General features: G+C 39.7%; 1 protein-coding gene across 1 annotated transcript in view; it reads right to left on the bottom strand.

Annotated features, from left to right (window-relative positions):
- Positions 1-12,500, bottom strand: part of LOC144979913 (aromatic-L-amino-acid decarboxylase-like) — a 65,460-nt gene that overhangs the window by 51,654 nt on the left and 1,306 nt on the right. The window lies entirely within an intron of this gene.

The raw sequence follows: 12,500 nt of genomic DNA, 5'->3' as shown, positions 1-12,500 counted from the left end.
TATGTGTGAGTAAAATGGTAAAATCTATTTCCCTTCATCTACTTCTCTATCTCTCTCTCTCTCTCTCTCTCTCTCTCTCTCTCTCTCTCTCTCTCTCTCACTTCCTTTCTTTATATATATATATATATATATATATAATATATATATATATATATATATATATATATATCCCTCTCTTTCTCTCTCTCTCTCTCTCCCTCTCTCTCTCTCTCTCTCTCTAGCTATCTATCTATCTATCTATCTCTCTTTGATAACGAGTTAATATTAGATATATTCAGGAGCTGTCCTATCAGTGTGTTTAACTTGATATTGATAATGGTAATCGGCAATTGTGTGCCGAAATCTGACAAAACAGCTTTTGTCATTTTGACAAGGACATGTTCACTACTTTATGTAACGAAATACCAAGCAAGTAGTCCTCCAGAGCCACTGGGCCGATGGAGCAGGAGATTTTCCCGGATTATATAGCGTGAAACGGGCAAAGAAAAAAAAATTCTTCCTACAATTTGGATCGAACGATAAACTATTGTAAGATACTTTCCACCAGATCGATCAGACTAGCTACTCAAAAAATGCTTGCGTGGACAAAGGGGAAAGGGGGAGGGAGGGGGGGGGGAGGGGAGGTAAAAAAATATCGACTTTACGCGCCATCGATTTCGGTCCCTTTACCTATGAAACGAGTGCTCTACCAACTGAGCTACAGTAACCTATAAATAGATTTAGTTACCCTTTGGTAGCTTTCAAATGTGATCCATCGCTTCAATCAAAACGTTACTTTGTCGAAGTAAACCACAAAGTCAATAAATATTGTAAACCTATAATGACCTGATGTTATATTATGAAAGTTAAGTTTTCTTCAGTCCACCATATCATATTTATTATTATCCCAAATAGGTTTCCAAAGTCGTGACGTCACTTCCTCTTAACAACGCTCACAGCGTCCAAACGTTTGACAATCGGTAAAACTGACAGGTCTCACTTTCCGAGCGATGTGGACTATTTATTAGGTGCAAATAATTGAACCATTTTAGCAAAGAAATGTTTGATCAAATTGATTTTTTTTTCTACAGGAACTGTGCTCGTAATAAAGACCGTACCTGACGTAACACAGTTTTAAGGAGATGAGTCCCAAACATTCAGTGAGTGCGGCTTTGTGGTCTAGGGGTATGACACTCGCTTTCGGTTCGGAAGGTCCTGGCTGTTCAAGTCTCGCTCGGCGCATAGTTGAGTCATTGGAGAAGGCTCTTTACTCACATGCTCTCACCGTACTCAGGTGTAAAATGAGTACCTGGTCGTTAACAGCGTTGTCCGAAAAAAAATTGTAGTATCGCCTAACAGGCGTCATGTCCCGTTCTAAATGTTAATGTTGCTGTTGGACATGGACCCCTTGTAAAGCGCTTTCAGCACGTTTAGTGGATATTGCGCAATACAAAATCTTAATTTAAGTGGCTATTCACCACTTAAAATTTGTCAGGCGGAGTTTCCCCGAAAGAGATATGATGAGATATGCCATTGATATTATCGATCATGTCAAGATAGGAGTCAGTCACCCAACGATACGATGTCTCGTCTTATCAAGATTGCCAAGGAGTTAGTGTGCAGGTATATTATGTTTTAACTTTGCATTTTTACTTAAAGTGTTAATCTCCTGAACTTTTGACCTATAATGTTACTTCCGGTTTTGTGACGTCATTTCAAGTCAGACTATGTCTCTTCCAATGTTTCCCTCTAGGTCTATGCCGATAATTTAAGTGCAACTCGGCCAGTGTTTGTCCGCTAACCTCGAATACACCAGGGTTGCCAATTTGGCAGATTTTCTGCCAAATGTCCTTTTTTTGGCAGAATTTGAAGTCGTCTGGGAGAGAAAAAAAAACGGTTTGGCAGTTTGGCAGATATTTGGCAGATTTTATTTTCCGAGGCCTAGGAATGAATGTATTGGTCTACTCCACGTTTTCCATGGCAATTTTTATGTATTAGTGATTTTTTTTTTAAATTTGGGAAATGAAAAAAAAAATTATGACCAAGGCCTTGCGAATTTTTTGTTTAACAAAACTGATGAGTTTTCAAAGGGGGTACTATAAATAGTACGGTTTGGCAGATTTTTGTGGTATTTGGCAGATATTTAAAATCCAGTTGGCAGAATGCCTGAAAATGATCTGGCAACCCTGGAATACACACACAAAAAACAGACAGACAGAAGCCGCTTAATATACAGGACTGATGACCTTCTTCTTGCGGTGGATATTCCACAAATAATGACAATAAACCCTCTTCCGCACTAGGACAGGACTGTCCTGGGACAGTCCTGTCCCAAATCTGTAACATATAGAATTTAGTGAAATCTTCCGCACCTATTGGGACGGGACAAAACAGTCCCGTTGTGTCCCGAGCAGTTGTAACCCTCCTTCCGCACTAGGACAAAACTGTCCCGGGACAAATTTGTCCTGTCCCACTGGAGAAAACTTCTATTCAAAAGGGGTTCCGCACTAGGACAGGACTGTCCCGGGTCACACCTGCGCGAATGCATTATTTATTTATTTTTACAAGATTCAAAAGTTTATTTGTAGGCAATTGCAACTCTAATAATTCACATTTTATGAATCAACATAAGATACGACATGACGATAATGATTTTTTACACTGTACAATGGGATTTGTTTCATAAGATTTATATAATCATGAAATGTTCTTATAGCAAGAGTAATATTATTGCTACTGCTACTACTACCACTACTACTACCACGACTACGACTACTACTACTACTACTACTACTACTACTACCACTACTACTACTACTACTACTACTACTTCTACTACTACTACTAGTAATGGATGAAACAGAGGTTGCATATTTCTGTGCTTTACCACGTGGAAAAAAAAGACAAATTGAAAGAGAAAACAATATTGGGTGCATCCTTTAATGACCCAAAGATTGCTCTAGGGTCAATTCCGTAGACTCTATGGTGATCTCCGATCTTATCTTAAAATGACTTTCTTGGAATCACCTCATTTTACCCAGGTGCAAATGTACCAGTTCGCTGATGAAAGTAATCTTTGACGGACTAGCATCATTCAAGAGGATAATAGAAAGTCAGCATGCTTCGTACCCGAAAGGCATCAATTGAGTAAGTCACCTCGCCTAGCTCAATTTGCGGCGCTGCACTGCGGCTGACGCCTGGTTATACCTTGTCCTAGCTCAATTTGCGGCGCTGCATTGCGGCTGACGCCTGGGTTATTCCAGTCTTACCTGGGAATAGACCCTCGAGAAAAATTTCCCTATGGGATGAAAAAATGAATTTTATTATTTTAAATTTTAAACTGTTATCTGTCTGCTCAACGCCACAGAAACATGGATAAGTTCCGGATTTATAAGCTTAGGAGGCAAGATGGCCGATGGTTAGCGCGTTGTACTCTGGACTCAGAGGTTCTGTGTTCGATTCCGACCGAAGCCAATTTGTACTTTCTAGAGCAAGAAAATTTACTCCAATCACTCACTCCATTCAGGTGTAAAAGGGTACCTGTCAAGCTGGGATAGTAATCTGCGATAGACTACAGACTAGCGTCCCGTTCAAAGGTTTTCAAACAAATACGTTAATTGTCCGCTTCACGCTATTGAAACCGGAATAACTCCTTCACAATTGGCTACATGGCTCTAAAGGACTTAATTTGTTTTACAATGAGTCCAAGTGGCTCAGAAGGACTTACTTAAAATATTTTCATTGAGAATTCCCGAAATAAATAACGATAAAGCTAATTGATCCCACAAGTTACCGAATAGATGTGCGACCGGTTTTAGACACGTTACTGCTGTGTCACAAAGTGTGACACTTCTTAAATTATATTTATAAGCATACGTTTTTAAATTGCCGAAAATATTTATGTTGCTATGCCTTCTGTACGTGGTTTCATCACATAGAATTATTTTTTGAATTGTTCTTGCTTTTTTATATTCAGAATTGAAATAAATAAATAAATTATAACTGTGAAATTGAATGTAAGCTTCAGTTTAATATACGAAAACAGATAAAATGGACGTTTCGGGTTTCCCCTTCATCAACAACACATGATGAATTAAAAACTACAGACGAATGAGATAATGTGGTAGTGGCGTTGTTAAGATGCATAAACAAAAACATTGATGGGCAGGAAATTGTTTGCTACTTTGTGAGGAAGCGCGAATTAAAACAGAGCAATAGAAATTTATAAAAGGTGCGAACATAATTATGTCAAAAGAGGGGAGGCGGGAAGGAACTGTGTAATGCAGTATAGAAAGTGAACTAAAATAAAGTGTGGACTATTGTTGGAAAATAAATACAATGGAATTGGAAATAAATACAAAATATAAGGGATGTAGTTATTAATATATTAGTGGCATTAGCAGCAGCAGAAGCAACAGTAGAAATAGTAGTGGTAGTAGTAGTAGTAGTAGTAGTAGTAGTAGTAGTAGTAGTAGTCGTCGTCGTCGTCGTCGTCGTCGTCGTCGTCGTCGTCGTCGTAGTCGTAGTCGTAGTCGTAGTAGTAGTAGTAGTAGTAGTAGTAGTAGTAGTAGTAGTAGTAGTAGTAGTAGGAGGAGGAGGAGGAGGAGGAGGAGGAGGAGGAGGAGGAGGAGGAGGAGGGATGCAGAAAATAAAGACAGGCATTTCAATTTTGACACGGCGCCGCCAAGTCTGGGACTTTTTTGTCCTAGTGCGGAAGTCTGCTATATTTTTCTACTATCACAAACGATATGAACACGGGACTGGGACAGTCCTGTCCCGCTGATTTTGTAGCATTTCACAACGGATTGGGACACAACGGGACTGTTTTGTCCAGTCCCAATAGGTGCGGAAGATCTCTCTAAATTCTATATGTTACAGATTTGGGACAGGACTGTCCCGGGACAGTCCTGTCCTAGTGCGGAAGAGGGTTAAAATGCTACAAAATCAACGGGACAGAACTGTCCCAGTCCCGTGTTCATATCGTTTGTGATAGTAGAAAAATATAGCAGTCTTCCGCACTAGGACAAAAAAAGTCCCAGACTTGGCGGCGCCGTGTCAAAATTGAAATGCCTGTCTTTATTTTCTACTTTATTTTCTACTACTACTACTACTACTACTACTACTACTACTACTACTACTACTACTACTACCACTACTACTACTACTACTACTACTACTACTACTACTACTACTACTACTACTACTACTACTATTGCTTCTGCTGCTGCTAATGCCACTAATATATTAATACCTACATCCCTTATATTTTGTATTTATTTCCAGTTCCATTGTATTTATTTTCCAACAATAGTCCACACTTTATTTTAGTTCACTGTCTTCTATACTGCATTACACAGTTCCTCCCCGCTTCCCCTCTTTTGACATAATTAAGTACACACCTTTTATAAATTTCTATTGCTCTGTTTTAATTCGCGCTTCCTCACAAAGTAGCATACAATTTCCTGCCCATCAATGTTTTTGTTTATGCATCTTAACAACGCCACTACCACATTATCTCATTCGTCTGTAGTTTTTAATTCATCATGTGTTGTTGATGAAGGGGAAACCCGAAACGTCCATTTTATCTGTTTTCGTATATTAAACTGAAGCTTACATTCAATTTCACAGTTATGATTTATTTATTTATTTCACTTCTGAATATAAAAAAGCAAGAACAATTCAAAAAATATTTTTATGTGATGAAACCACGTACAGAAGGCATAGCAACATAAACATTTTCGGCAATTTAAAAACGTATGTCTATAAATATAATTTAAGAAGTGTCACACATTGTGACATAGCAGTAACATGTCTAAAACCGGTCGCACATCTATTCGGTAATTTGTGGGATCAATTATCTTTATCGTTATTTATTTCGGGAATTTTCAATGAAAATATTTTAAGTAAGTCCTTCTGAGCTACTTGGACTCATTGTAAGACAAATTAACTCCTTTAGAGCCTTGTAGCCAATGGTGCAGGAGTTATTCCGGTTTCAATAGCGTGAAGCGGACAATTAACGTATTTGTTTGAAAACCTTTGAACAGGACGCTAGTCTATCGCAGATTACTATCCCAGCTTGACAGGTACCCTTTTACACCTGAATGGAGTGAGTGATTGGAGTAAATTTTCTTGCTCTAGAAAGTACAAATTGGCTTCGGTCGGAATCGAACACAGAACCTCTGAGTCCAGAGTACAACGCGCTAACCATGGGCCACCTTGCCTCCTAAGCTTATAAATCCGGAATTTATCCATGTTGCTGTAGCGTTGAGCAGACAGATAACAGTTTAAAATTTTAAAAAATAAAATTCCCTTTTTCATCCCACAGGGGAAATTTTTCTCGAGGGTCTATTCCAAGGGAAGACTGGACTAACCCAGGCGTCAGCCGCAATGCAGCGCCGCAAATTGAGCTAGGGCGAGGTATAACCCAGGCGTTTGCCGCAGTGCAGCGTCGCAAATTGAGCTAGGCGAGGTGACTTACTCAAGGCAACACAGCGCATCAGCGGGTGATCGAACTGATGCCTTTCGGGTACGAACAAAGACCGTACCACCGAGCCATGCTGACTTTCTATTATCCTCTTGAATGATGCTAGTCCGTCAAAGATTACTTTCATCAGCGAACTGGTACTCATTTGCACCTGGGTAAAATGAGGTGATTCCAAGAAAGTCATTTTAAGATAAGATCGGAGATCACCATAGAGTCTACGGAATTGACCCTTGAGCAATCTTTGGGTCATTAAAGGATGCACCCAATATTGTTCTCTCTTTCAATTTGTCTTTTTTACCCCACGTAGTAAAGCACAGAAATATGCAACCTCTATTTCATCCATTACTAGTAGTAGTAGTAGTAGTAGTAGTAGTAGTAGTAGTAGTAGTAGTAGTAGTAGTAGTAGTAGTAGTAGTAGTAGTAGTAGTAGTAGTAGTAGTAGTAGTAGTCGTGTAGTAGTAGTAATAGTAGTAGTAGTAGTAGTAGTAGTAGTAGTAGTAGTAGTAGTAGTAGTAGTAGTAGTAGTAGTAGTTGTAGTAGTAGAAGTAGTGGTAGAAGAGGTGGTAGTTGTAGTGGTGGTAGTAGTAGTAGTAGTAGTAGTAGTAGTAGTAGTAGTAGTAGTAGTAGTAGTAGTAGTAGTTGTAGTAGTAGTAGTAGCAGCAGCAATAATATTACTCTTGCTATAAGAATATTTCATGATTATATAAATCTTATGTAAACAAATCCCATTGTACAGTGTAAAAAATCATTATCGTCATGTCGTATCTTATGTTGATTCATAAAATGTAAATTATTAGAGTTGTACCAAGGACTTATTTTTTAAATTATTAATTTATAATTCAAACTATTAAATAACTAATCTATTAATTAGAAGATTTTACATTATTATTATTGTAGCATCTACTTTACTGGAAACAACAAACAATGAAAGCAATGTGTAGTGAATTTTATAAATTTAATGAGTTCTCTCGTGTTTACGTTTTTGTCTGATTTGGCGTGTAGAGTAGTCTTGCAGTCAGCAGTATGTGGTAAGTCTTCGTAGTTCGTAGGAAACGGAGATCGCCACACATGCCCCCCCAAACACGGACTAGTCATCTTCGTAGTACCGAGGTCGTTTAATGGTACGTCCTGAGCGAGATAGCTTCTTAGTAGGCACTACGTTAGTATCATCAGAAGCAGTACGGGAGTTTTGTATGTTTCTGTTCGATAACTTTCTGTTCGTATTCGGTGGGCGTCCACGACGAGGTGGGGTGGCAAGGGAAACTGGTTGCGTAGAATCGACAAATGCAGGTTTAAGTCGGTCAATCGAAATCCGTTCTGCTTTGCCACCAACATCAATCAGGAATTGTTTATCTCCAGGGGTTATGACAACATAGGGACCTGTATACGGCTTCTGAAGGGGTCCTCGGTGGGTGTCAACACGGATGTAAACATATTTTGCTGACATCAAGTTCTTGGGTAAATTTGTTTGATGATAGCCGTGATGATGTGTTGGCCGTGGTGAATGAAGGGACACGTTTTGCCGAAAGGTTGCCAAAAAGTCTTTAGCGTGGAAGTCTGAAGGATGGTCGGGTATAAACTCTCCAGGGATTGTTAAAGGTTCTCCGTATACTAATTCAGCTGGAGAATGACCGATATCATCCTTAGGTGCAGTTCTTAAACCAAGCAGAACCCAAGGTAGTTCATCCACCCAATTTGGAGTTATTAGACGAGCTTTGAGGGATGATTTCAAGGACCGATGAAACCGTTCAATCATGCCTTTGGACTGAGGGTGATACGCAGTTGTGTGATGAATCTGCACACGAAGTTGACTGGCCATCTGTTTCCATAGCGTGGATGTAAATTGTGAGCCCCTGTCAGAAGTCATATCAACAGGAATACCAAACCGCGAGATCCAATTGGAGATCAGGGCTTTTGCACATTCTTCTGTTGTTGTGGTTTGTAACGGTATTGCCTCAGGCCATCGGGTGTTCCTGTCAATTATAGTAAGGAGATGGGTGAACCCCTTGACTGAGGTAATGGTCCAACGAGGTCAATGTTTATATGTGAGAATCGCTTTCCTGGGACATGGAATGTTTCTAACGGTGCTCGTATATGTTTTTGAATTTTCGAAGATTGGCAGTTGTGACATTGCTTAACCCATGCTGACACTTCTTTCTTAAGACCATGCCAGATAAACTTCTTGCAGATAAGTCTGACTGTGGCCTTAACTCCAGGATGACTCATATTGTGAATAATTTCGAAAACTGGTCTTCTGAAGTCGGTAGGAACGATAGGTCTTGGGTAGCCAGTTGAGATGTCACAAATTAACTCTGGACCGAGTCAACGGATGTTTTGACGATTTTGAGGCTTGTTAATGCAGTTTTGTAAGCCTGTATGTCAATGCTATTTTCTTGGGATTCCGCCATAGCTTGATAGTCGATGCCAATTGAGACTGAGTTTGTAACTGCTCTTGAGAGACAATCTGCGACAGTGTTGTTTTTTCCAGAAATGTGTCGGATGTCAGTTGTGAACTCGGATATGGCAGATAAGTGCCTTTGTTGACGAGCTGACCATGGTTCAGTTGATTTGGACATGGCATGGATTAATGGTTTATGGTCTGTAAAAATAGCGAATTGTCTCCCTTCAATGATGAAACGGAAATGACGGATGGCTAAGTGAATACCAAGCAACTCCCTATCAAAGGTACTGTATTTCTGTTCAGGTTTACGTAACTGCCTGCTGAAAAATGCCAATGGTTCCCAATTACCTTGATGATTAAGTTGTTCAAGGACAGCGCCCACAGCTTGGTCGGAGGCGTCAGACGTTAAAGCGAGGGGTGAGTTCAAGCAAGGATGGGCTAACATTGTAGCGTTACTTAGTGCATTTTTACCGTCAGTAAAGGCTTTCAACATTTCTTGCGTCCACGTAAGTGCTTGACGTTGTTTTTTGACTTTCAAAGCACTATATAGGGGTCGAAGTATTTCAGCTAGTCTCGGAATGAAACGATGGTAAAAATTCAACATCCCGAGGAACTCTTGAAGTGACTTGATGGTTTTTGGTTGTGGAAATTGTTTAACAGCCTCAATTTTTGTCGCCATTGGGACAGATCCAGAATGCGAGATGTGATGGCCAAGGAAGTTAAGAGATCTCACACCGAAAAGACATTTCTCAAGACGGATAACGAGGCCTTGGTTTCTAAGTCTTTCGAATACGATTTTGAGATGTTCCATGTGTTCTGCCTCAGTTGAACTTGCAACCAGAATGTCGTCTAAATAACAAAATACGCAGTCTAAATCTTGTAAAATGGAGTCCATTAAACGTTGGAATGCTTGTGCTGCATTTTTAAATCCAAATGGCATTCTTAAGAACTCCCAAAGGCCGAAAGGGGTTATCACTGCCGTTTTTGGGACGTCTTCTGGAGCGACTGGAATTTGGTGGTATCCTCTGACAAGGTCGATCTTCGAGAAGATGATCTTACCGTCTAAGTTTGCTGTAAAATCATGAATGTGTGGGACAGGATATCGATCTGGTATAGTAGCATCGTTAAGTCGACGAAAATCTCCGCAGGGACGCATTGTGCCATCAGCCTTGGGGACCATGTGTAATGGGGAAGCCCAAGGGCTCTTTGATTTTTGAATTATGCCCATTTTCTCCATTTCCAAAAATTCTTTTTTTGCACACAAGAGTTTTTCTGGAGCCAGGCGACGAGCACGTGCGAATACTGGGCGACCTTTGGTTGTGATGAAATGTTGCACGCCATGTTTCACAGTTGCCGTTGAAAATGTTGGTTGAAGTAGTTCTGGATAGTTATTCAATAATTTTCTGAATGTATTGCAGTTCGGCTCGAGTGGTGAGAGTTCGGCGTTTGCGCAAACTGAACTTACTGAACAAGGTACGTGCGAAAACGTTTCAGCGTCGATAAGGCGTCGACCACGAATATCCACAAGCAGATTATGATGACGTAGAAAATCTGCTCCAAGTAGGGGACGTTTGACATCAGCTTTGATAAGTCGTGCATTGAATGAACGCGATCCAATACGTATGTTAGTTTCGAAGCATCCGTATGTTTTTATTGTAGAACCATTAGCAGCTTGTAATGCGAGATCAGAGGAACCCAAGCTTTTGTCTGGCGCAGAGGCGGGTGTGACAGATACTTGAGCTCCAGTATCTACTAAAAAAGTCGGTTTGAATTTTCATCGACGACGATGAGTTGGAGATTTTTTGATGTGGGCGCGTTGGCTGAGTAAGAATCCGGGTCGACAGCAGAATTTACTGTTGACCCGGCTTGGCGTTTCCCTGGTTCTTCTTGTTTTTCTTAAATGAATTGAAGAGTTTGCATGTTTGTGCACATCGACGGGCATTTGAACCAAACCGTTGATGGTACCAGCAGAGGGAATCTATTTCACTGGTCATGGTTGGTGTGTCAACTTCACAAGTAGTATGAGAAATTGAAAAGGAGTTAGAGTTTGAGTGAGCAGCGTAGAAAAAATTGTCAGCTTCTCTGGCAAGTGCCCTGTAATCATCCAGGTTGGACGAGTTTGCTAATGGAAGTCTGATGTTTGCTGGAAGTTGTCTTAAGAATAACTGTCTGAAGAGCAGACAGGGCTTGTGTTTGCCGAGGAGCACTAACATCCTGTCCATTAACTCAGATGGCTTTAAGTCGCACAAACCATTCATGTTGAGTAGAAATTCCGCTCTCTCTGTTTCCGAAAGGCCGAACGCAGACAGCAGGAAGTTTTTCAGTATTTCATATTTACCTTCCTTGGGTGGTGATGATAGAATAGCAAGGGCTCTAGTTGCTGTGTCTGAGTCTAAGGCAGCCACTACATAGTAGTACTTTGTTTCATCGCTTGCTATATCGCGTAAGGCAAATTGTGCCTCGCTTTGTGCAAACCACGCTGAAGGACAAGTGGTCCAGAATGTGGGCAACTTCAATGCTACGGCGTCGATAGACATGTTTATTATTATTATGTTCTTGTGAAGAGTTGAACTGGTAAATAGTAATAATAATAATATATACCTATCTCTTAAGTTGTTTTAAGTCGGGGTCACCAATGTAGCATCTACTTTACTGGAAACAACAAACAATGAAAGCAATGTGTAGTGAATTTTATAAATTTAATGAGTTCTCTCGTGTTTACGTTTTTGTCTGATCTGGCGTGTAGAGTAGTCTTGCAGTCAGCAGTATGTGGTAAGTCTTCGTAGTTCGTAGGAAACGGAGATCGCCACATTATCACCATTATAATAATTATTATTATTATTATTATTATTATTATTATTATTATTATTATTATTATTATTATTATTATTATTATTATTATTATTATTATTATTATTATTATTATTATTATTATTTATTATTATTATTATTATTATCATTTTTACTATCATTGTTTGCCTTGCTTTATTATTGATTTTATTTACTCGATTTGTTGATGAAAATATTATATTCTTGTATGAGTTATCTTGACAATTGCCTACAAATAAACTTTTGAATCTTGTAAAAAAAAAAAAATAATGCATTCGCGCAGGTGTGTCCCGGGACAGTCCTGTCCTAGTGCGGAACCCCTTTTGAATAGAAGTTTTCTCCAGTGGGACAGGACAAAGTTGTCCTGGGACAGTTTTGTCCTAGTGCGGAAGGAGTCTAAAGCTTGCCTCTATTTTTTAAAAATGCATTCTATACGGTCTCCTGAGGGTTGTATTTAATGGGATTTGCTTTAAAAAGTGCATACTTCAAGTGAAATGTGTTGCTCAACGTACACACTAAAGTCTGAAGCGTGATCAGCGGCCGCCTCGGTGACAGAGATCGTGAAAAAACTATGATCCCGGCGTTGTATCCTTGGACACAATACCACTCGTCTTAGGTGTGAACGGGCAATCTATATGACTCACCATCTCAAAACGGTATTATGTCGAGATGAACCGGGCACCTAAACTTTAATTGAGAATTAAAATAACAAATGCGAAGTTTGATTTTTCAACAGTGTATTAAATTGTATTTATTCTCCTTTGACTTCAATTTTTGTCACGTGGTTCATCCCGACTTAATACCGCT

This window comes from Berghia stephanieae, chromosome 9 (assembly GCF_034508935.2).
Source record: "Berghia stephanieae isolate SIO BIC M18660-M18661 chromosome 9, UCSD_Bste_1.3, whole genome shotgun sequence".
Lineage (NCBI taxonomy): Eukaryota > Metazoa > Mollusca > Gastropoda > Nudibranchia > Aeolidiidae > Berghia > Berghia stephanieae.
This window is presented reverse-complemented; position numbering and strand designations above follow the sequence as displayed.